The 22,677-nt window shown below is 46.5% G+C and overlaps 1 protein-coding gene across 1 annotated transcript in view; it reads right to left on the bottom strand.

The window, feature by feature from the left end:
* Window positions 1-22,677, bottom strand: part of AUTS2 (activator of transcription and developmental regulator AUTS2) — a 1,122,443-nt gene that overhangs the window by 313,659 nt on the left and 786,107 nt on the right. The window lies entirely within an intron of this gene.

The raw sequence follows: 22,677 nt of genomic DNA, 5'->3' as shown, positions 1-22,677 counted from the left end.
GTCCTGGCCAGCACTGAGGATCCAGTTCTTCATACAGATCCCCCTGGTGTTTAAATTCAAGGTCCATCTTGAGTGGAAAAGCAAGAGACTCTTCTTGCAATCAAGAACAACTTGAACTAAGCTCAGAAAAAAACTCAGCACCTCAGAAGTGCAAAGAGCAAGATCCTTGCAGATGGCAGAGGGTGACACAAAGACACTACACTGAGGCTTCAAGAGGGTGAAGTTGTAACCCAAATACAAAGCAGCTCGTACCACTCCAGCAGGGTGACTGTACAAACCACATCAAAATACTTCAGAGGAACAGCTTGCAAAAGCTGTAACATCTAATAATAAATCCTTTATAACAAGTGGCCCAGGTAGTAGCCTGCTGGAGAGTCTGCAGGGCCCGTGGATGATCAAGGTAGAAAAGGATCTTTCACAGAAGATCAGGCCATAATAGAAAAGATTATTTTTTTTTCTTTTCAGTTGGAAGGTGTCAGTGCTCGAAGTCTTTTTTACTCCTCAAGACAGTGGGAGCCAGTGGCCCTGGAAGACTCACCTGAATTTGAAGTGCCAGTGGAAGAGCTTCAGGGAAGGTAGAAAGCACTGAGTGCCAACTCATGAGCAGAATTTGATCAAGGGTTTAAAATTCACTCAAAGGAAAGAGCTGAATTTCTATCTTCTTACTATTTGTTTAATATCTGATTTTGACCCCCTGTTTAATCTTGCAAGGGTGTTTTTAAGCTGACCCTTTTGGTAGGGCATAAATATAACCTCCAAATGACTGTTCACAAGGAAACACCTCTCTAAAGCATTTTGCTCTGGGCACTAAGGGAAGCAATGCATGAAATGACAGAGGCACAGGACTTTCTCCATGTAATTTGCACAGGTCTTCATTATGGAATAGTTACAGCTACCAGGATTGTCAAAGGAGGCTAAAGAAGTCAGAAAGGCAAATCCCTCCAGAAAGGTTAATTGGGTATCTGATAACTCCTTTGTGGGCATCTCTGAAAATCTAATGTTCCTTCAAAGTGTTTATCAGTTACAAATCTATCATTTTCTGTAACAAAACTGAAGAGGTTCACAGAGGTGCAGAGCTGGACATGGATACATTGGATTTCTCTCTCTGACTCTCATTCGCCCAAATTTTGGCACTTCCTAAAATAGTTTGGGTGAACCATCCCACTATAACTCTCCTCTCCCCACTAAGTACAGACTGGATTTAGTGACCTGGCTTAGAGCAGAGATTTAACTGGAGCTCTGAATGAGTTTGGTTGGGAGTTCTCTCATCCATGTCCCTCTCAACACCTTCGATCTCAGCAGAATAATGTGGCCTTAGAAGATTGAGTGTGAGCTGCTCCTTTGCTCCAGTTTTGTTCCTGCCCTCTTCAATTGCAGCCAAATCTTGGACCTGATTCTCTTTGTCAAGTGGTTGTAAAAGCACAAGTAACCATTTAACCAGCAAAAAGTTACAGCTACCACTGCCAGTGTCACATAAATTAACTACATTATCTCAGGCTGTATTATAAACAGCTACATACTGTGACACTCAGGCTGTATTAATAAGGAGACATTTAATTATCTTACTCAGAGCTGTGAAGATAAATTCCTGCCTGGAATTAACATCACACCACCTGACTGCAAACAGAGCCTGTCCCTCCCAGCACATCCCTCCAGGGAGGCTGAGAGGGGAGAGTAGAGAGGAACCAATAAACAAGGATCAGGATTGCAGTCCATGGCATCATGGAATAGTTTGGTGGGGAGGGACCTAAAGATCCCCCAGTTCCACCCCTGCCATGGGCAGGGACACCTTCCACTAGCCCAGGTTGCTCCAAACTCCGTCCAACCTGGCCTTGGACACTTCCAGGGATGGGGCAGCCACAGCTTCTCTGGGCAACCTGTGCCAGGGCCTCCCCACCCTCACAGGGAAGAATTCCTTCCCAATATCCCATCTAGCCCTGCCCTCTCAGTTTGATGCCACTCTCCTTACCCCTTTACACCCTTTTTAAAAGTCCCTCTCCAGCTCCCTTAGAGCCCCTCCAGGTACTGAAAGGCCTGAATTAGGTCCCCCCAGAGCCTTCTCTTGTCCAGGAGTCCCTGTTCCCTCAGCCTGTCTGCAGAGCAGAGCTGCTCCAGCCTCTGATCATCTTCGTGGCCTCCTCTGGGATCACTCCAACTTGGGCACATTCCTTCTTGTTTTGAACTAAACCAGTTGCTTCTCAGTTCACATGAACTGGATAAAAGTGAATTTACCCTCTCTTACATTTTGGTATTAGTGTGCCCTACAACCCTGGACATCAGAAGCAGCAAATCTGAATTTTGGGGACTAGACTTCTCTGATAAAACTTCCTTGAGCTACCTGTAACTTGAACCTAAGTTTTCAAATGATTTTCAGATGATACAGCTGAGAGCAAGAAACATTCGTCCTGACCTAGTGTACTTGGAGACTGTCAAACAGAGCAGCACGGACACACTTCCCTTCCACGAACAAGGACTCTGCTCACAATTAGAATTCATTTCCCAGTAAAATACATAAAAGCAAAGTTACTTCAATAAAATACTTTCAGATCTCTAAAAGGCTGGAAGGCAGTTGAAATTCTCATGATGCAAGTGCACTTGAACTCAGTCCTTCCCATCTGACTCTGATCTATTTGCCTTTTTGCATTTCCCACAGGACACCACTATGATTTTCCCTTGATGTCTGCCAGTCCTGAAAGCCCAGAGGAAATTATAAGAATAGCCTCATACAGATGAAAAATGAAGCAATCAATAGGCACTAAAATGGAAAATTGCATACATGTATATTACATTAACTACACAGAAATACATCTTCCAGGAGACTTTACAGTAATTGTTGCACAAATAAATCACACCCAAAAAGGGCTTATTAATGTTATGGGAAATAATGTTGCTTTTAATGTAATTTTTACCGATGGGTTGCTAATTTATTTTTGAGTAGGTTATAATTAGTAGCCTCTGCAACAATTTAGGTTAAAAAAAGAAAACTCAGGGGCTATGTAGGTCAACACCAACATTGTTTATGATTTTAAGAAGGAAAACAAATCCTAAGGGATTCTAAAGGCTGCTTTCCCAACAATTGCAGACTCTCAGCTGTGCAAACCCTTAATTATGAGAGGAAGGCAGAACTGGAGATGCTAATTAATATTTCAGTGTGGTATTGGGAAAGAAGGCAGAAAACCCAAGGCAGCCTCAACGTTTACTGAAGGCATTTTGAGCACTTCTTAATTCAGGGGTTTTCTGTTGTTTTAAAACCACCCCCAGAAGTGACAGATAACAGAGCACAAGACAGAGGTTGTGGCTGTCCCTGTTATTTGGCCATAGACAGAGGCATAAATCTAGTCATTCATCCTAATCTCCCATCCTCAGTTTAGAGAAGGGAAAGCTGCTGTTGATCCATGAAGCCAAGGAGCCCCTCATCCCTCATTAGCAAATGAACAGACACATCCTGCTTTTCCCATCCACAGCCTCAGAGCAGGAGCCTCGGGATGACTCTCAAAGACAGACAAATTCATACAACAGGCTTTATGAGCAATAGATGCAGCTGCCTTCAGTCAAAACCACAACTGCCTGATTGGTACTTTTAAGCAGGGCCCAAAGTGACAGTTTGAAGCATTGCAGCAAACATGCTCCTGCTCTTCACTAATGAAGTAATAGATTTTTAAGTTTCTATACAGGTATATTATGCTAATGGCACATAGAAATGTATCATTATGACTAATATTACGCTCTGTTCACTTGATATGCCCTCAAACAGGATATAATAATCTCTCAAGCTTCCCCTCATCTATATATCCTCTTCAGAAGGAGATTAATTTTCATGCTCATTCCTAAGCAAGTCACAGAGTCTGTGTAACAGACGTTATCCAAACACAGCCTAAGAACAGCTCGTTTTTAACCCAGGAAACATCCTCTCCAGAGGCCAAGGAATCCCTTGTAGACAAGAAAAAACACATTTAACTTCCTTAGCTATGCCTCCTAAAATATTTCTTCATCCAGACTCCAGAATATGAATATGATGTGTTATAGTAAGTTATTATATGTACTGTGGATATGGGTCATTGATGTTTCTCCCTGGGGACTAAAGAGGAAGCAAAAGAAAGTGATACGAAGTTCTTACTCTTCAGTAGCACAAAACCAGCAGTAGAATCATGGAATATCCAGAGCTGGAAGGGACCCACAGGGATCATCCAGTCCAACTCCTGGCCCTGCACAAACACCCCAACAATCCCACCCTGTCCCTCAGAGCGTTGTCCAAACCCTCCCTGAGCTCTGGCAGCCTTGGGGCTGTGCCCACTGCCCTGGGGAGCCTGGGCAGTGCCCAACCAGCCTCTGGGGGAAGAACCTTTGCCTGAGATCCAACCTGAGCCTGCCCTGACACAGCTCCAGCCATTCCCTGGCTGCTGTCCCTGGTCACAGAGAGAAGAGGTGGGGCTGCCCCTTGGGAGGAAGCTGCAGACCATAAATGGGCTCTGCTGTGTGTCTGTACACTACTGACATTTCAGTAAATTACTGAAGTCATCAGGGGGTCATCATACTTGCTCTGCCCCCCTTGCCTGACATAACTGTAGGTATCTCACTACAGAATGTGGTGCATTTTAGCACACATTTGTCCTCCTCTCTCTGCCTACCTGTGCATGAGGATCTGGGTTCATGAGAAGCTCTAACACAGAGCACACAGAGCCCTCTGACATTACTCATCACAGTCTACAACGTCCTGGGCAGGGGCAGAGGAGGGGCAGGGACTGAGCTCTGCTCTGGGGGGACCAGGGACAGCCCCCAGGGAATGGCTGGAGCTGTGTCAGGGCAGGCTCAGGTTGGATCTCAGGCAAAGGTTCTTCCCCCAGAGGCTGGTTGGGCACTGCCCAGGCTCCCCAGGGCAGTGGGCACAGCCCCAAGGCTGCCAGAGCTCAGGGAGGGTTTGGCTGATCCTCTGGGGCCCAGGGGGGGACTCTTGGGGCTGGGCCTGTGCAGGGCTGAGGGTTGGACTGATGATCCTTGCGGGTCCCCTCCAGCTCAGCACGTTCTTGGACTCTGTGATTCCTCAGAGCTTGTTTTCGGAGGTGCCGCTCAGGTCAGACCCAGATGCTGGTGCAGGCAGACCCACCCCCAGCAGCCCCCCAGCCCTTTCTACTTTCTGAACTCCAGAGCCCCCACCCGTTTGCTCTGCCCTTCTCCCCAGGGTGCTGAGAGCAGCCCTATCTAAAGCAAACAGGGAGCTGAAGGCCCTGTGGAGGAGCCCTGAGCTCTATCGCAGCAACTCGATCCACACCCGCCCTGTGTGCCGTGGGGACAAAGAGAGCCACTGGTGCAAGCCAGAGGAATTCCCTGCAATCTGAAAGCAGATAAGAGAATACAGATGTTAGCCCCATTATTTAATTTACTACTGGGAGCTGTTCAAAGTTACTGCAGTGGCTGTGGCACCACAAAATCCCATTTAGCAATTAAAGAATCCTATCTCCCTCTCTGCTCACAGCCATTGTGCTCTTTGTTCTATTCACTCTTGAACAGATGTTGGAGCTGGAGGCTCCCAGCCAGTTTCTGAGTTTTAACCAATATATTTTATATGCTTCAGCAAGGACTTCTAAAACCAGAAGCCTCTCTAATCCAGTGTGGAAAGCCCTCTTTGATTTTTAACAGAAAAATGAATACTTTGGCTTCCAAATAACAAGATGTCTCATTTAAAAAGGCAAGTGGAATTAGCAAAATGCTCTCTAGTATTTTTCCAACATTCTTTTATGAATACATAAATAACATTTTTAGGCTTGAATATATTCTTTAGTTTCCCACATTTAGAAGGTTTTTAACAGGAAATAATTTTATCATCTAGTAATAAAACACTGTACCAGGCAATATGCTCATACCAATTGTCCATTTAAGACCCTGTCTAGAAACTAAAGCAATTTAATTGCCTAGTAACACCTCTCTTTCACTATCATGGCGAACTCAGTTTGTCAAGAGAGATTAAACTCATGAATCCTATTAAACTTATCACCCTATTAAACTTATCACCAGCTTGTTTTAATTTCAGAACACACCTCCTTGCTGGAATGCAGATTGCATTGGGTGCATGGCTGAATGGAAAGGGAAAGGTTCTGCTGCCCTGTGAGCACTCACTAGTCCCACTGTGGGTTATGGGTTTGGGGATTCAGCATCTGTATCCCCTTGGGGCAGCCCCACGTGCTCCCAGCCAGCACAGCAGGGACTCTGGGGGTTTCTTTACACAGGGCAGCACCAGCACCTTCTCAAGGCTCTAGGAGAGATCCTGCTACTGAGCACCAAGGTGGAAACCCAGCACAGATATTCAGGGTGTGGGAACAAGGAAAAGAGGGGAAAGAGCTGGATTCAGCAGCTTGAGAGCTGGTTTGGCAGCAGGGCTGGGGCCAAACTTGGAAGAAGAACAGAAAAACTTCAGAGCATTTCCAGTTTGCAGCCTCTCACCTTCCTTTCTGTTAAGTGCAGCCTCAGGAGATGGGGATTAAAGTGCTCAGCACACCCTTCCCAACCTGCATCCCCTGCTGTCTGCAGAGCAGCACCCTCTCCTTACAAACCAGTGTGCACAAACCAGGTTGGGCCCCTTCATTTTAATGCACATCACCCACCCTGCAAAGACCAAGGCAGAGCCGTGTTCCTTCTGGGTTACTGAGGAATCTCAAGTTCAGGATTCTTCAAGCTCTTGGACTGGGTAAAAACCTGCTGCTGTCTGAGGTGCCACTGAGCAGGAATAATGCTCTTGTAAGAAGGGTCACTCACTTCTTTTCTGGTGGAACATCTTTGAAAGAGGGCAATTGCTGCAGATAAAACCTTTGGAAGCTTTCCCACTAGAAAAGGCCAGTCTTCCATGGGTGGTGTTTACTAATAAAACCTGAAGTGAAACCACTTACAGAAACAAACCTGGAAAACATAATCCATAGAATCAGACCTCCAAGATCATCAGACTGATCCCCACCTTGTCCCCCAGCCCAGAGCACTGAGTGCCACGTCCAGTCCTTCCTTGGACACCTCCAGGGCTGGGGACTCCAAACCTCCCTGGGCAGCCCCTGCCAGTGCCTGACCACCCTTTCAGTGAAGAAACTCTTCCTAATGTCCAACTTGAACCTCCCCTGGTGCATTTTGGGGCTATTTTCTCTTGTCCTGTCAATTCTGTTGGAAGATCAAAAATAGGAAATGCCAAAGCAAGGATTTCTGATGTGAAGGGGAAATTGCAAAATCTGACAGTCCTGACAAGAGAATACTTAATAAAACAGTCCTTTCACAATAACCCTCTAAATAGCACCTTTTTTTGCTGTATCACTCAGCACAGAGTCAGGACTCCTTTCTTGCTGAACAGATACAACCTGAGGCCCTTGTACCAGGCATGAACAACTCTCCAGGTTCAATTCCCATGGAGCTGCCTTCGTCTTACACTGCACTCAACACTCCTGGAGCACCAGGAGATAAGGAAAGGGAATTACTGCCCTAAACCTTTGTCCAACACACAGTGGCTATTCCTTTGCCTCTATTCACAAATCTACAGCCAACACCTTTCTTCATTTTATGCTGGAAACATTTAGTTTCTTTTATAACAAAGTCATTTTCTTTGGGCAAGTAACAACAGCACTGGTACCAGTTTTTCCAAACAGTAAAAAGCCGTGTTTTGCAGGGATCTTACAAGCCTCTGAGAGGTGCAGGAGGAGGGAACAGTCGCTGTTTGAGCAGGTAGTTGTTGTCATTTCCCTGCTAGTTCCCCTGCTTACAGCCCTGCAAGAAAATATCCTGCCAACTGCATTATTACCCTGCACAAACTAATCAGTGAAGACCTCTCCAGTTCTTGATATTATTCTAGCTCACAACTCCAATGTACTAGATGCCTCTTTCAGGCAGAGTTAGGAGAAGAGTGAATACAGGTTTTACACTGGTAACAGTAATTACAATAAAGAATCTGTGCTTTGACATTATGACACAGCACTTGTACCTCAGAACCAAACCCAAGCCAAGGCAAAGGCTGGCAGTGCTAATTCTGGAAAACCAAAAGCTGAACCATTCACTGCAATTACTGTATCAGCATTCCTACATATCCCAGAGTTTCACAGAACATCCTTTCACTTCCCCCCCAGTGTCTGTGTTTCAGCAGAGACACCAACATTTGGCTGTAACTGTGATTAGAAAAACCTTGGAAACGTTATCAGGTTCCTGCTCAGGGATTCAAATACAATTTGCAAACAGAATTCTGTTTCCATAATTTCCTCAGGCTCTGCATCTGAGCAGAGATGTGAGGTCGTTCCCTTCTACAGAGAGAGGGAAATTAAAGGCCCAGGGTAGTGAAACCATGTGCTCAGAAACAACACCGAGCAGGGATGAGTCGTTTGCAGCTTGTTTTGGTTTTGGGGCCCTGATCAGTAAAAAGTGACACTTTCTGAACCACAAGGTAAAGGGAGGCTAAGGAGAGAGAGAGGAGGAGGAGGAAGGAATCCATTTCTCTACCATGTATCTTCCCATAGTTTCCTTGTAGAAAAATATTAACAATTCATGTTTATCAACTTCCAATTTCCTCCTCCACTTGTCATACTAAGTGACAACTCGCTGTTTTACTTCAAATGTATGTTAATTGTTATGCATTATCAGCTGCCTTGATTCCATTCTGTCCTCCTCCTAAAGAAAAGGAAAGAATGCTGCAGGGAGGCAGAGCACTGTGTGTTTTGGGTGAGGGAAGAGGTGAGGAATTGCTACCTTTTAAATAACAATCTCAAACGAGCAAGTCAGAACCTCCCAGCAAACAGCCCTGCAGATGCTGAGCAGCTCTGTTGAAAATCATCTCTGTTGGTTAAGTTCTGGGCAGGTACCAAGTTTTCATTTTTCCACAGAACTGGTACACCTGCAGTTCTCATGAGTCATTTTGCAAAACGATCCCAAGGTCAGAGGAGCTGTGTGAGGTAACCCTCTGTTGCAGACAGATCCCTCCTTGAGCCCAAACAACAGGAAGTGAGAGAAGGCTCTCATCAGTCTTCTCACTGCTTGTGGCAACAAACCTGCCCACAAAGCCTGAAGGAGTTAAACAGGAGGCAGCTTTTCCAACACCAGGTGTTCCCCTTTGATGTGCAAGTCTCCCTCTCTCCTGACTGACCTCTACAAACTGACAGGACCCACATGAGGCACCAGAGTTTGAACCTTAACCCCAGTCCTGTCTTCTTCAAGCAGGATGACCCAGAGCTTTGCCCGGGTCAAAGATGCATCTGTAGAGCTTCTCATCTTTCCACGCAGGGAAGAGAAGCCACGAGATGAGAGAGACACGTTTCTTACTTGCTCTGTAGAATTTCTCACGTAGAAACCTCACCCTCCAGGGGTCTTTCAACATCAGATGCTCCCACTTCCAAAAAGCTCTCAGCTTTGAGAGCAGAGGCTCAGCTCACAGGGCTGTTTTTCTCCTTACTCCTGTAGCCAGGCTCACTCTCTCTAAGTGGTAAATTATTCATTCTACGTGTTCTCAATCTTAGGCCCTGATATCACATACAGTGTTTAATGTGGCAAAATCAATACATTCTGAAAGCCGTGGTAGTCTGTGGCAAGCTGTAGAATTTTGAATGCTTTCTCCAGTTATGTACCTTAGCCAGTTTTGTTCCATTTCAATTAGGAGTAATTTCTGAACAACACCCATAAGTGTTCAGTAAATTCTGAACACCACCACAATAGAACCTCCTGCACTAGACAGTGCCCTGCAGGAAGGACTGAAGGTATATTGTAGTAAGTCTACTTAACACTGTAAAGCCAAATACAAATGACTTTTATTTGCTAATGTTGTCTAGGTTTTATAGGGGTACACAAATCAAAACATCAAATCAACTGTGTTTTCATCGTTTTGAGAAGAACTGGAAAGCTCAATAAAATGTTTAGCAACTGATTGGCATTAAACACTGGAAAGAGAATGAAAGCCTCTCTTTCTCAGAAATTAAGTTTTAGAAAAGTAAGTTGGCTTGTCCCAGCCATGGTGTGGCAGCAGGACCAGGGCAGGGACTGTCCCTGTGCTGGCACTGCTGAGGCACCTCCAGCCCAGGAGGCAGTTTTGGGCCCCTGAGGATAAGAAAGACATTGAGGGTCTGGAGTGTGTGCAGGGAAGGGAACAGAGCTGGGAAGGGGCTGGAGCAGCAGGAGCAGCTGAGGGAGCTGGGGGGGCTCAGCCTGGAGAAAAGGAGGCTCAGGGGGGACCTTCTGGCTCTGCAACCCCCTGACAGGAGGGGGGAGCCGGGGGGGGTCGGGCTCTGCTCCCAGGGAACAAGGGACAGGAGGAGAGGGAACGGCCTCCAGCTGTGCCAGGTTGGATATGGGGAAAATTTCTTCATGGAAAGGGTTGCCCAGCCCTGGCCCAGCTGCCCAGAGCACAGGTGGAGTCCCCATCCCTGGAGGGGTTTAACAGACACGTGGATGTGGCACTTGGGGACATGGTTTAGTGGTGGCCTTGGCAGTGCTGGGGGAATGGTTGGATTTGATGAGCTTAAAGGTCTTTTGCAACCTAAGTGATTCTATTCTATGATTTCCCCTAATCTGACTGTGACTACACATGTACTGAGAGGTATTTGTGGAATGTGGACTTTGTACAGACAACTGAGCCCTTCAGCCTCTGGAAGGTGCTTTCTCCAAACAAGGGATAAGAAATGTCCATTTCTATCCATTTCTACATTCACACAGAAGACTTTTTTTTGATAACCATGTTATTAAACTCTATCAGGTTTTAAAATTTGGCAACAGAATATCCACACAATAGCCTGTCCAAGACCTCTAATACTTCCCTTCTGGAAGTATTCTTTCTCTTAATTTAAAACAACTGTTGTTCCTGAACACTGAGCTAGGAGCAAGGACAAACCCAAATGCTAATAAACCAGCCTCCACCTCATCACCAGGAGAGCCTTGGGTTGCTTCACTGAATGTGAATTCTGTTCCCTTGCACAGGTCACTCACAGCACTGACTCTTCCCTGTGACCCACAGGAGCAGCTGTTCCCCTTCCAGTCTGCAGCTCTATTATTTAAGGGAAGGAAAGGAATGAAATTATGTGTTAGTCAGTCCTGTGCTGTACTTCTGCCTGAGATTGATTAACACAAAATTCAATTTCATGCTAATCATCCCCAGTCCTTGCTACATGTGTAGGAACAGGTCCTACAGTGCACGGAGAGCTGCAAAAGCCACTCTCTTTTGGCAATTATTTTGGAATTATTCACTGCAAGACTCTGCTCATTCTCACCTGCACTGCTCTGCTCAGACACAGCTACTCTGACCTGGCTGCAGCCAGAGGAGAAAGTCAATCCCCCTCCCTGTGACAGATGTTGAACAGAGGATGGATAACACCACCAGGAACAGCCTGTCTTTCAACATACAGACAGACAGGTTGGATGCCTAAATTCTGGAAAAGCAAAATCCAGGGACATCCTCCTGGGTGACAAGCACAGCAGAGGCAGGCAGTGGGAAACCCTTGTCAGCTAAAAGAGCTGGGAACTCCCAGTGGTTAAGTGAGTTTGGGCAGGGGGGATGGCTGGGTTTAGTGCCAGACAAGCACTGTGTCAGCCGGGTGGGCAAACACTGCAAGGAACCGGGTCTGGAGGGGCAATGTCTGGGGAAGAAGAGATCTGAAGTTCAACAGGGCTGAAGGAGGTTGTCAAAAAGACTTTAAAAAGTAAGCACAGCACCCTCCAAGCCTGGTTACACTTGGGCCCAGGGACAGTTGTGAAGTTACTGGGAAGTTCAGAGGTGGGGAGGGAGTGTTGCTCTTCACAGGCCTGGCTGGGGGAGGAAAGGAGGGAACAGAGCACACAGCACATGGCAGGTTGTGGCTGCTGAGCACTGGCCAAGCAAAACCTGCCTCCCTGCAGCCCCTGGCTGCTCCCTGTTCTCCCTCCTCAGAGGTTCTTGCAGGTGGTTCACGCTTTTCCTTGCCTTGACTTCTCTTCTTTCAGTCAAGGGTTTGCAAGAGGGGACAGCACCATCCAGCTCCCAGCACCAAAACAACCTGGTCTGCCCAAGATCCTCCTCCTCCTCTCCCCTTTCAGCTGGAAAGGAACCTCCCACCCATCCCTGAAGGACACCAACCTCTGCCAGGGCATTCTGAGGAGGAGAAGCTGCCCTTCCATATCTGTTCTCTGGTCGGGCTCTGCTCCCAGGGAACAAGGGACAGGATTGGAGGAAACGGCCTCAAGCTGTGCCAGGGGAGGTTTAAGTTGGATATCAGGAAAATTTCTTCATGGAAAGGGAAGAAGGACCACAGACAAAGTTCAGGACTCTTCCATGGCTGGCACTCAACATTCCCTCAGCAAGCCTTGGAATTGTGGGACTTCAGCCTCAGCCAAGGAAAAACCCAGAATACCTCTAAAGCTTTCTGCAAGTTGTCTTTAACTAGAGGTACTTTTAAATTAGAGCCTGACAGATTATTCTAATCGTTCCTCTAGAAATACAAAATTAAACATGTGACACATTTTTGGACAGGCAAAGGCATTCAAGAAATTATGAGCATGAATTCATTTGAACACGATAATAAACAAAGAGATTTGCTTCACAGACAGCTGGTGAAAGCAAAATGCTCCTGAGAGGTCCCAGCAGCTGCTTTGTGCTGGGCCACCAGGATTCTTAGGAGAAGGCCTGACCATGGGAGTGTTTCAATCCTGTTTGTCACACTGCACCAACAGCCATCCCGTGCTCTGCTTCTGCCCTGCCCGCCCCTGCACCCCAGTGAACAGTGAAGGATGATCCTTCAATGATTTATTCTATAAAGATCACTCAATTAATCAGATAAATCATTCAAGATGTTGTTTGCCAAGTTTTGCTGCTCACATCGCAAGAAAGGAGTCGAGCTGCTGAGAATGCTACAGACAAAAAGGTTGTGCTACAGAACAGCTTTGCCACATCTTAAGCAGACTATTATTTAGCAATTCCCACACCCAAACAGCTCCAACTGCCCAGAGAAAGGCCAGTACCAGAGACAAAATAGAGGTTTGCTCTCCAGCATCAAAATGGGGAGAAAATACATATATTTATCTTAAAGGTCGGTTCAGTCATTGAGTAGTTGCTTAGCAACACTTCCTAGCAACACCACTGCAGGAAAACCACGGAGCACTCTCCTCCAAGTCAATTAGAAATGGTAATTTGGATGGGAAGATCCCACAGCCTTCCAATTACAAACAACAATTCTTTCCTCATCACTATCCTTTTTTTATTAGAAGCTTCGTAAATTCACCTCTTGCTCCATTTTGCTCTGCTTTCCTTTCCTTCTCCTTCCCAGGTGACAAAACTTTACATCAGCAGCAAGTCAAGGCTGACAGGATTAGGAGCAACACCTAAAAGGATAACACAACCCATTCATCTCCATCTCCAAATCAACGAGGGGCTTCTTCCCCTCTGCAAAAGAAGCTCAAGAGACACAGCTGGCTCTTCAGTCTCCTCAGATGTGGGACACTGCCAAAGGAAGAGTCCTACAGCAACCTGGACTTCTGGCACTGGGGGTGTCATTGGGCTTCCCAGGGCAGTAGCTGGGGAACTTCTCTTCATCTCTTGAAGCACAAAACACTCAGGGAATGTGGTATTGCATCAGCAAACTACTCCACTTTCCTCCATAGTCTGTAAGCAACAGCAGTAGATAAGAATGGCTGGGTTAAAAAAAAAAAAAAGTAATTAAAGTGCTCGGTAATTTTGGGTAATTTAATGCAATGTGTTCCAAAATGAGATTTGAAAACTAAGAAGCCAGGCAAATCCTTGAGATGGGAATGATCACCTATTGAAAGCCTTTCATACTTGAATCTGTCAATCTCAGCAATGCAATGAAATGAAGAGAGAGAGCAAAGAAGAAAGAGCAAAGAAGAACGTGATCCTGCGTGGGCTGGTGACTGAGCAAGGCTTAAACAGCCTCATTCACTGATGTCTCCAATACACAGTAATGACAAAAAATAGATTTCCTGCTGTCAAATGACCATAATTTTCTAGTTGTTTACTCTCTCTAGAGCCAAAAAGCTATCTCCTACTGAACTGCTTGCAAAAACTATTACATGCTTTCATTAGGGTTTTTCCTACACACCCCCTCCTTTACATAACTTGCCACTAATTTGAGGGAGGCAGATCATAGAATTCCAGAATGGTTTGGGATGAAAGGGACCTTAAAGCTCATTTCATTCCAACATCCCTGCCTGGGCAGAGACACCTTCCACCAGACCAGGTTCCTCAGGGATGTTTCCTTCAAAGTTTGTGGGAGATAAGGTTCCATACAACACACACAGACTTCCCCCATAACCTACCTGAAGTCCTAGCAAAGCCACAAACTCACAAGGTAAGGCAAGAGGGCAGGAAGAGAATAAGTTTTCCTTATCTGTGCCCCTGCCTTGGACAGGATCATCTGGAAGCCCCATCATTCCCAAAAGGTGTTTACCCAATGTGCCCTTAGCAGCCACCAGAGATGAAGATGCTGCTCCCTCTGAAGATGAATCACTTCAGTGCCTCATTAACAGAAAAGCTTTGTCATATTTTAAGTCACTTGACACTGCTCAAGACTCCCTTAAAAAAGTTAAAATCTAATTCTTTGAAAAGATTTTGCATGGCCCACAGGACATCTGCCAAAACTTAGTTTCTTCTCAGAAGGAATGCCTGCTTTTCACAGTTTCCAAATCCCAATGCATGTGTGCAATTGTGACCTGTCTCTTCCCCTTGGGGTACACATTGGGCCAGTGCTCAGGGCTATTTTCTGGCCATCCTCCTCCAAAAGACACCCTCAGTTACCACCAACATGAAGGTAGGGCTGCTTAGCAGGGGCTAATTCAGCTGGGAAAACACGGCAGGCACGTCTGGAAGGATCCCACTTCCAGTTGAGAAATAACATTACAACTCCAGCAGCATCAGCTTTATAGACACCATTAAGGGAAAGCTTATTAGCCTGTGAAGCTGCTGGGGTGGATGTGCAGCCCTCTGGCTGACTACAACTAAGCTGCTTATTTCATAAAGCCCACAGCAAAATTCTTCAATAGTAACACAAAGGGGGGAGCCAAAACTGTGTGGTTTAATGTACAGCTTGTCACAGGTATTTGAATGGTCTCCACAGCCTTCAGCAAGGAAAAGGTTCCCTCCACTTGCCTGAGAGCAATATATTTGGTAATAAGGTAGATAATCAAAAAGCAGACCTGCCTCCATAGCAGACATGTTTGGATGGCTGATTTATGTCACAGTATCCTGGGAGCTGAGAGATGGATCTGCTTCTCCTGCCCTTTCAAGGAAGAATCCCAGGAGCACACTGAACCTCCAGAGCTGGCTTAGGAGAAACCAAACCAGAGCAGGTGAAATTCTGCAACAGCAAAACCAGAAATGCCCCAGGTGTGACAGATCCAAATAAAAGGGTTGGAAACAACTACTGCCATTCCTGGGTGGACACAAAAGGAGGAAGGCAGGGATAAAGCAAGGGGCTTCTCTCTCCTTATGCCCCTCTGAGCCTCTCCAGGATTCTGGGGCTGGGCTGTGGGTCTGCTCCCCACTCCTCCCTTGCTGCTCATGGGGGGCTGCCCTGCATCTCAGTGTTTCCAGCTCTCCATGAAGGAAGCAGCCCTTTTCCACAGGATCAATCCAAGGATGAACTGACCCAGAGGGTTCCTTGCTCTATTTTGGCCAACCAAATATAAAGCAAACCTCATCATGAAGGGTGAACAAGCAAACCATGTCCCTCCAGAACCACTGGACATGGACACTGGACATGGACACTGGACATGGACTGGACACTGGACATGGACAACCTCCAGACACTGGACATGGATCCCACTTCACCAGAATCCAGCCCAGTTCAGTTACTCTTCAATGCCATGATTTGGGATTATGCAAATTCTGTGTTAGGAGTGAAGGGAGCGATTTACAGCCTTTTAGTAACACACTGCACTACTGAAACTGTCTTTGCTCATCCCTCAAAAGGCCAGAGAAGACTTTTACAAAAGAAATGAAAAGGTAAGATTTGAAAGGTAATTTTAGAATTTAAATAAGAAAGTCGTAATTATGCCTTCAGCCCTTCAGGACAGAGAGAAAAGCTTTGGCATAAAGCTAGGCTGGAACCAGCCTAATTTAACTATCTGAAAAAAATAGAAAGGAAAGAGGAGAAAACCGAAAACAAACAACTTCTCTGCGTTAAAAGCATCACCATGTTAACAGCCCAAAAATCCAAGACACCCTCCCTCACTGGAACAGGAGGGCAAGTGAAAAGGTCACTGGAGAGCCTCTTTTAATCCTGAAAAATTTCAAAGCACCCAGAAAGGATCCTGTAGGGTAAAGCAGTGGCAAGATGAAAGACATCACAGGCTGTGCATCCCAAATTCCTTCATGCTCTTCAGACGCGCTCAGCCATGGCAGGAGCCAACTGCTCCTCTCCTCAGAGGAGTTCCTGCTCCAGCCCGACCCTGCTGCAGCCTCAGAGCAGCTTTATCCATGCTCATTTGACATGGATCAACAAGGAAAATGAGAGGACAGAGCCAGAGGCTCCCTGAAGCCACAGCTCAAGAGGGCTCCCAAAGTCCCCCCGGGCACCGCCTCAGCTCCCTCGGGAGAAAGCACTCGATCCTGTGTTGTTTTAGCAGAGGAATCCTCCCTGTGCCCAACAGGGAGAGGAGGCACAGCATAAAACACCAGCTCAAAGCCTGCCTTTGGTACGAAGGGAAAAAAATCGCGTGGGAAGAACATTGCGGGGGCAATTCTGAACTAAGCCCAGGTCAGTGACAAAATGTGGGAGCCTCCGGGCACAACCCGAGCTCTCCCGGAGACATCGATCCCGAGCATCGCCTCCAGTCTCCTTTTAAGTTCCTCGGCTGAGAAACCCGAGTGCCCGAAGGGGTATTTGTGGAGCAGCAGTGGCCGCAGTCTGCGATGGAAATGAAGCCGCGCTGCGGCACAAACCGCGCGGACAATCCTCGCTGGGAGTCAGAGGGCACGGACGGGATACGAGCTGCTAAATGTCAAACAGCAGAGCTGTGGCAACCCCTCAGCATTTTATCTGAGCACACTGCCACTGTGAAAAGGACCTTTGTAAACAACCTACAAATTCCCAGCTAAGCTCCCCAAAGCTCCCTCATTCGACACGAGTTCACTGGTATGTCGCTGGTCGCATCTTTATTGGCAATAGAAATTTAGTATCATCACCTCGACACGGAGTCAAAGGAAAGAGGGGATGGGGAGAGAGGAAAAGAAACATCTTTGAAATCCTTTTTTTTTTTAAAATATGTACTACTCAAAGCCCCTGAATCATCCAGTAACCCGGGGATGCAGGGGGGTGGGTGGAATTTGTCCCTTCTGTAGATCAAAGACTTCAGTTTCTAAGAAGTTGCTTTGTTGAAGAGGGCTGCACTTTTGTCAGGTCCCCTCTTGCCAAAGGAACCAAAAGTTCTTGGCAGAAAACAGTCTGCCACGATGGTACATACAGAAAGATGGAAAATAGAGTTGTAAAAGCAACTCGTTCTCTTCAGCAGATGGCTCGTTCACCAGCAGGTATTTTGAGAAGCTGCTGTCTCGACATCTTCCTCGAGAGAGAAGGAACAGTTTAGCACTGGAGAGAGGGAAATCTAAATGCACTTGCAAGTTATTCTCTGTCTCTTCAGTAGCTCAAGCTAAAGGAATGCAACTGTAATTGCTTGGGTTCCCAAACTACAGCAGGATTTTCTTTATGAGTGGAGTGTGTCCCTCTCTCACTTTCCCTGTCCATTCCTTGTAAAGGATAAAAGAAATAAAGCAGTGAGTGGGGACCTCCCAGGTCCAGGTGGAGCAATACTTCCACTTGCTCTGAGTCCTTTCTCCAGGCAGCTTCCCTTCACACAAATTTCAGTGACAGAACACAACGTGCCAGGGACGTGCAGGGTTTGGGTGGATTCCCTGCCTGTGACACCACTCCCCAGCAAGCCCAGGGAGTTGGCCTGTCCTGCCCCATTCTCTCGGGGAGGGGAGAGGCAGCAAAACCTTCCCCTGCTCTCAGATTCACCAATTTACACATTTTTCCATAGAGAAAGGAGAACAAAGGGAAGAAGTTTTGCAGATTGCAGCCTCATTGTCCGTCAGGGGTCAGTGGCATTCAGTCGGAATCTTCCCAAAATAACTCCTGAGCACAAGGTAAGGTTAAGGCAAGTTAAAGTCCCCTCCAAAATTTCTCAACATTCAACTGCAGCATCATCCACAGGAACACAGCTCAGCTGAAACAGTGGCAAAGAGTTCAGCAAGCCTGAAGCAGAGGGCACAGCCACCCAAAGATGAAAAGCATCTGGGAGGTGACATCCTGCAGATGAGTCCAGGAAAGCACTGCAGCTCTAAAAGGCAGAGGAGAAACCACATTTCCAAACTGCAAACCTCGAGGTGTTCACACCTACCCACACCACAACCATCCACTCCTCCCATGGAAGGGCTGGGGGAACAGCAAGCTTGTTCACACAGACACAATGTGCTGATTACACTGATCTGCACCACTTTGCACTGGCAGACAGGAGAGGAGACCCACGATCCAGCAGAGCATCCTGCACCACCAGCTCCCATTCCCGAGCGGAAAGTTTAGTGACTTTTCTTGAATATCTTTCCCCACCCCCTCAAAACCCCCACAAAACCCAGGATTCAGCCTGTAGCACTCTTTCCTCCTGAAACCAGAGGCTTCAGCAGGAGTGCAGGGATTTTGCCAGCAGTTATGCAAAACTTTTGCAGGTACTGGATCACCCAAATATTTGCCAAAAAGGCATGGGAAGAAAAAAGGCACATTGAGCTGTGATGTGCTGGCAAATGGTCTTAAGCAATAAAACAAACCACAGGTAGGTGCTTTCCTCACAAGAAGCCATTTCCATCTGCCCTACTTTGGATGTGGTAAATGTGCTGAAGGTGACTACAAACCCTTAGGCACCATTGCCACGGGCTGGGGTGCCCCAGCACTGGAACACCAGAGCCTTCACTGACAAGGACAGGGCACCTTATATGCAGCTCTTGCTGTTGTGCAAGAGAAAAGGGAGTTAGTGACTGTAGGGAACATATTTCTTCCCTAAAGTATCTCCTTGGAACACCTGAGAGTAGCTTAAAGCACAGGTCAAGAAGTCCAAGTGGTTATTACCTTGAAGGGATGAGACCTGAAAGGCTCCAAGGATGAGAAATGCCAACTATTGTGATTACCACAAACTGATCTTAAAACAGATACCACAAGAGAGAGAAAAGGATGGGCACAGCCTTCAAAGGACAGTCATTTTTCACTGCCTATCAGCAACAGTTCAATTACAGCACTGTCTCCCTGTGTGCTATAATTACACTTTCAGCTGGGCTCACAGGCAAGTATTGCTCAAAACTAGTTTCCACTGGAGTGGAAGTGAGTGACTCCCATGCTGCCAGTCAGACCTGGCACTGGATGGGGACACCTGGGTCATGCTGTGGGGGCAGGGAACTCCATGATCATGAAGGTGCCTTCCAACCCAAACCATACTATGACCTTCTAAATCAAATGAATTAAAATCATAAAATTATACACTTGCATGCACATCTTGAACACTTCTTTCAGTGTCAGCCTCGATGCAAGGCCTGGATCCAGTGGCAATTACTTTACCAATCAGAGCACTCAGATTGCCCAGATACAAAATTATCCTTCACATTCAGGAATTAATAATGTACTTCTGAAGAAGCAGCAAGGGAAAGGCCTGGGGCAGAAGGCTGGCCAGCACACAGAGCACATATGTGGAGGTTGTGGGTCAGTCTGGTAAACAAACATGAAGCACCTCAGTGACATAGCAGAGGAAGGACCATAACACCCATCCCAGCACACTTTTGTTCTGCTGAACAGAAACAACCACAAACAGCTGCTGTTTCCTACCAAGATGGCCAGCAGATCTGTAGAGCCTTAAAAAGGCAACCCATGCTGTTAAACACCCCCTTACCACCCTTCTGGCTGCAGGAGCTCCACAAGTGCCAACTCGCTTCCCAAACAACCCAAACGCTCCAGAAAAGGAGACAATGTATTCACAGAAACGGGGCACCTAGAAAATGACAGGACATCTCTTCAACTCTGGTTATTGTATCAAAGTTCAGTGATTTTACCCAAGTCATCCCTAAACTACCATGTTTGCACCAGAACAAATGCCTGTTTCCCACTGTACTGCTCTCTTCCCACAGCCCCTTCCCCACACTGCTCCTCGCTGCCTCCCCATGCAATACTTGGCATTCCCTGACGTTTTTGGTGCTCTCTGAAGCTCAGGATTTCACGAATTCATTTCTATGCTTTATTTCTTCTAAGAATTCCTTTGTGAAGTCTGCTCAGCCTTGGGAAGTAACACTGCAGTAGTGTGTGACTTTGAAGAGGGAGCTGAAGTGTGAAATGGGAGAAAGGCTGCCCACAGGTGTGGTCACCCCAGAGCAGAAAGGAGCTGGAGAACAGAGCTCAAGAGAGAGATGGGGAACAGGAACAACCTCCTGGCCTAGAAGCTGCTTTCCATTCAGGAAGATGACAACTAATTTCTCCACTCTGGTTCAATTAATTACTATCACACTCCCCATGGGATTAAGTAGAGTTTAGACCAAGAGGTTTTCTGCCAAAAGTTCAGCAGTAGGTGGGGTGGGGGCTGCAGTGCCACAGCCAGGCTGTGTCCCGGGGCTCCATCATCCCTAGAGCCCGTGTCACAGAATCCCAAAGGCGTCAGGTTGGAAGGGACCCCAGTGGGTCACTGCTCCCACCTCCCTGCTCAGGCAGGGCCAGCCCAGAGCACAGGGCACAGGATTGTGTCCAGAGGGCTCTGGAATCTCCCCAGGGAGGAGACTCCAGCCCCTCCCTGGGCAGCCTGTTCAGAGCTGGGGCACTGCCCAGGGAAGAAGTTCTTCCTCCTGTCCAGCTGGAGCTTCCTGGGCATCAGTTCCTGCCCGTTCCTCCTGTGCCATTGCTGGGCCCCCCGAGCAGAGCCTGCTCCATCCTCTGCCCCCTCCCTGCAGCCCCTGACACACAGGGGGAGGGCCCCTCTCAGGGTCTCCTCTCTGACATTTTCCTCCATCTTCAAGGAAGTCACCAACCCCTTCCACACCCATCTCCCCAGCAAGCCATCCTTCCCCCAGGATGTCACATCCCGACGTGCCTGCTGCCCTGCCACCCCCTCTGGCACTCTTTTCCTTGCTCCTCCTAAAACCCAACTACAAACAGTTTTGAGCCTGGGATATCTTTATTATGCACTCTGACCACCATGCAAGTTCTCCAGAGCATCCTCCTCTAGTCCATGGGAGTCTTCTCTTCTGGGGCAAAGACAGCAGTTCCTGCAGGTGCTTGGCACGACCTTGGGAACAGGCCAGGCCAGGCTGTGACTCAGCTCAATCAATCAAATATAAAAATAACATCTGCACCCATCCTCCACGGATTTTGTAACAGGGCTTCCAACCCTTGGATCCCAGACCACATCCCCTTCACATTCTTTAGCCAGGACACACACACATATTTCTGTTACAAGGAGCAGGCTCAGATTCTCAAAGCCAAGTATTCTATTAATTTGAATTGGGACTAGTTGAGTTAAATTGATTTTTTTAATGCGTTTATCCTCTACAGAGACTTTTTTTTTTCTTCTTAAATGCTGATTTGCTGAAACTGTGCCTATCCAATACTCATTACTGAAATGCATGGAAAGCTGCCAAAAGAAGCGATGCCTTCTGGACTAAACAAGGGATTTATTACTGAGAAACCACAGCACAGGGTAAAAATCCATCACAAACTTATTGATTTAAACTGATTGTAAGTAATCACACACAATTTATATTAAGTGAAACATACTGCCATCTAATTCAGAGTAAGTGAATGGAATGTTACTGCTCTGAATTCTCTTTAAACCCAAACTCTAATTGATATCCAAATAGAAATAATTGAGACTTTCAGAAAACATGAATAAAATATTTTGTTATCTCGGTTTATTACGTATTGATAGGTCATTTTTACCTATTTAAGAACAGTTAGACAGTAATTATAGTATTATATTTCATCAGAGATTTGCATGTAAGCCTGAGGGCAAGTTAAATGAAATTGGACAAGTACTGTGCCTACAGTGTGGAGAAAAGGATTGGATGTGTGGGATGCAGTTTAAATAACTTTATCTTGCTCCTAATACAGAAGCCTCAAACTCTGCCTCCATTCCACCCCAAATATGATGAAATAAAGTTGTGCATTTCACTAAAACATGCTTGTCTCACCTCCAGAAGCAGTATTTTAAGATAGAAATTATCACTGTGGCATCAAATCTTCCCTCCCTCCCTTCCCATTCAGGGAATTGTCAGTCTCCTCTGGTATGTCACAGAATGGGATCCCAACCCTCAGCAGTACTAGTCAGCCCTGTAGCCAATTTTATTTCTAAATAAATGTTTGAAGGTATTTGCTGTTCTTTTAAACTGTCCGTGTGTAAACACTGACAGGAATTGAAAAAGTAAAAATTCAATCTTGATCAGAATGTTCTCTGCTATACTCAGAAATTCAGCTATTAATATTTAAGGATGTTAAGAACATATTACTTTTTATTAATAAAATCAATTACTTGCAGGAGCACAGAGTGTGCCACCATTTCAGCAGCCCATTGGCTCCTTGAAGCTGTCAGAGAGCAGGAGCCCACCTCAAACCTCTCCCTGTGGAACCTCCTCTCAGGTCATTTTTAGTTACAGACTGACACACCATTTCTCAACAGGAGCATTTCTGAGCCAGCTCATAACATGATCAACATCCAGGACTGACTGGGAAC

The sequence above is a fragment of the Pseudopipra pipra genome, chromosome 21, assembly GCF_036250125.1.
Source record: "Pseudopipra pipra isolate bDixPip1 chromosome 21, bDixPip1.hap1, whole genome shotgun sequence".
In the NCBI taxonomy this organism is placed as follows: Eukaryota; Metazoa; Chordata; class Aves; order Passeriformes; family Pipridae; genus Pseudopipra; species Pseudopipra pipra.
This window is presented reverse-complemented; position numbering and strand designations above follow the sequence as displayed.